This window comes from Pterocles gutturalis, unplaced genomic scaffold (assembly GCF_000699245.1).
Source record: "Pterocles gutturalis isolate BGI_N339 unplaced genomic scaffold, ASM69924v1 scaffold27282, whole genome shotgun sequence".
In the NCBI taxonomy this organism is placed as follows: domain Eukaryota; kingdom Metazoa; phylum Chordata; class Aves; order Pterocliformes; family Pteroclidae; genus Pterocles; species Pterocles gutturalis.
In genome coordinates, this window is record NW_010116268.1 from 29534 (window position 1) to 32853 (window position 3320).

A 3320-nucleotide genomic window follows, 5' to 3' on the forward strand; every position below is an offset into this window, starting at 1 on the left:
AATGAATGGATAACTGAAAATTTTAAAATGCAAGAAGTAATTTGGAGTAGCAGTTTAAAATCTTACTTTTTCTTTTTAGTAAAGTTCAAGGATATGTTTAACTTTGGGCAAGCAAAGACTAAGAGGACATGAACTCCTGCTATGTTTTTTGGGGGATTATAGAGTTTGTTTGGCTTAGCATTTTTCCTCAATGTCAAATTAGAAGAAAACAATATAGGTTTAGTGTTTGATAATTTTCTTTCCCCACAAAGGTTTGAGTTTGTGATAGAAGATGGATACATACATGTACTAGAGTGACAAATATAGCATTCGACGTGATCTAGATTCTAAAATTGATGGTAACATTGCACCAAATATAAATGTATATTTTATCATACAATGCCTTAGTTCTGAACTGAGCTAAAGGAATTCTCAGCCTACTGCACTGTTGTCTTTGATATGCTTCCAACCCAAAGGCCTTTCATCTCAAAAAAAAAAAAAAAATCTGTCAGACTTGAATGTTTCTCTTCAGTGTATTACACGTACAGCAGCCAGCTAACCCTGTGTCTTAGGTATGTTGTATATAGTTATCTTAATATTCATAGGGTATATTTTTGAATTTTGAAAAGCATTTATTTGTTGAAATAAAGATCAAGACAAGCAGTCAAGAATAGCTGTGTATAAATTGGTAAGGATGGCTGTTTCCACCAAGAATTCTTAATGCTGGTGTGACTAGAATGGTGCCTATGCCAACTAAATAATTACAAAGACAATAAAAATGTAGATGCTATGCATTTCCAAAATAATTCTGCATCTGTTATAATAGCAGAAGTTTTTTTAATGCCACTTTAACACTAATGCACTGACAAATCCTAGGTATTTTGTGAGGAGAGATGCATAAAGTACATGTTACTTTTTTTAAGTTTGTATGATTGAGCTACTGTTCAGTATTCTTTGTGTTGTTGCACTGTTGATGCAAATGTCTGTTTTGCATGTACAACTCCTTGCTGGAACTGCTTTTAAAAGCAAGATGGAGAGTCTCAGTGTGCTCTGCTCTTCCCTACAATTCAGAAGAAAGTGGCTTCTGCCTTATATTTTTACACTGTGTCAGAGTTCTGATGCTGTTTCTTCTGACCCTGATAATGATCTCTGCAGTGTTCCTGTGGCCTTTGCAGTTTGGACGTTCAGCTGTCCAGACTCAGAGAGTGCAGCGTGCACAGTATTCACTCGGCTCTGTTGCTCTGTAAAATTAACCGTTGTGTATATTTTTATATTTCTGTATATACTCGTGTAGGTGATGGTACCCTTTCATTCATGTCTGAGATTGTACGCCCTTCATCAGGAAACTTGAATGATAGTTATGTGATGAAGAATTTCTTTTCAGATGCATGCCATGTATAAAACCCTAATTAAAATACATGTCTGTCTTTTCACTTTCTTTCTAGATGAATTTATATATTTGAAACTGTTGCAAGGGCATTGAATGTATGCTTTTGCTCTCGCAGAGCCACATCTGGACAGCAGCAGAACTAAACAATTAGTTAATATGTAGGCAAGCTGGAAAAGGGTACATAAACTGTATTTCTAGTTCTTGTCCAAAAGGGTAGTCATGGGGGCTATGTTGAGTTGTTTTTTTTTTGTTTTGTTTTTAAATCTTAATGCTTTTCCATTCCGAAATGTATTCAGGATTTCAAGAGAGGCAATCTTCAGTTTTTCAGGTTGAGAACTAACCAGGCCCTGAAGGAAGTAAGTTGATACCAGTGTGGTCCTCTGTTTGCTACTTACACAGAGACTTAAAAGTGGCTTCTTGTCGTCTTTCCTGGGAGGTTCTACACTGTAACTCCAGTTGTAGCGCAGATCTGTCTAGCAGTTGCTGAAATAACCATTCAGTACTAGAACAGGTATTTAAGCGTGAGCTTTGGTCTAAGAACAAAGGCAATATGCAGAAACTTCTTGGGAAACCATGGAAGAGAGGCATGGCAGTAACTGCTAGGGCTGTGCTTTTAGAATTCACTTCTAAAAAGTGACTTAACGTACTGAAGCTGGGCCTATGCCCTGCCTTACTGCTCTAGGCCAGGCGCACCAATGTAGTATTTTCAGTGTAATAGAGAGGGACTTGTTGTCAGTTAGAGAGAGCTAGGTAGAATGTACGTAACACTTGTTACTGACAAGGCTGTGAAAGATCACAAGTTACTAGCACCTAATGGCAGTGGCTTGTCTTTTGAAAGCCATCTTCTATAACTTCAAGCAAAGATGAAAATAAAGAAGAAAATGTTTTATTTCAACGCTCGTATTAACATTTTTCACATGCCAATGAAGGCAGAATAAGCAATTTTGCATGGAGAATACCCTTCCTTACTTTTAAGACACATAGATGAAAGTTATTTTTACATGTCTGCAAAACTTGTGTAACACTGATGTACGATCTCTTCCCTGTTGTCTTTGAAGCATCTGATTTGGTTTTGTAAATCCTCTTTTAGTTAGGGTTCTATTAAAGCCCCTAGAGACAAAGTCTGCTTTGCTGTATGTATATAAATTGAAACCTTACTCAGTTCAGCTTTTTAGAAAATCCTCAAATCTGAGGTACACCCTCTGCTGACAGATGAGCTCCATGCCCTCTTTATTCCTTGACAAACTCTATCTACATCGCCCATTTCTTAGAAGGCTTTAGGCAAGTGTTCTCTTCAGCTCCGTGTAGCTCTATGACAGTCCAGGAGGAGGGTTTTGCTGATACGGTGTCAGTACTTTGTGAAACAGATGGCTTCACTACCCAAAAACCAACTTCCTCTAGTATACTGCACAGTTTGGAGATCAAGCAGCTGGAAAACAGCCATTCATTAAAAACAGCCATTCATTAACTTTTCTTCAGGATGCAGATTAAAGTTACAGAAGATTGAAAGGATGTTAATGCTTTCTTTAAGACTTTATTTAACTGATCATTCTCCTATAACTAGGTCTGAGAAGATGCACAGGGACCCATGACTAAAAAAAGGTGTAGATTTCTTCATTTATGTTGTTAGTATAGTTTGTGCTCCATCTTTTGTGTGTTCCTTTCTATAGTATGAGGTGTATATGACAACATATGGACACTTCTGAGTGTAGGATTCAAGAATTTTTGCATTGTGTCACAGAAGAAAGGAAGATTTTTAAGAAATCCTAATCGAGAGGGATTCAGCCTTTTTAAAATAGGAAGGGCTGCTGTAGCTTGACATTCTTAGTAAGCTTCTCATAACAGAAAGCAGCTTCCCTGATTTTTAAAATAAGGAAGTTCAGTCAGTACTTGGTACATGAGTATAATATATTGAAAATTGCCTTGAAATTTTGAAAAATCTGGAGACTCA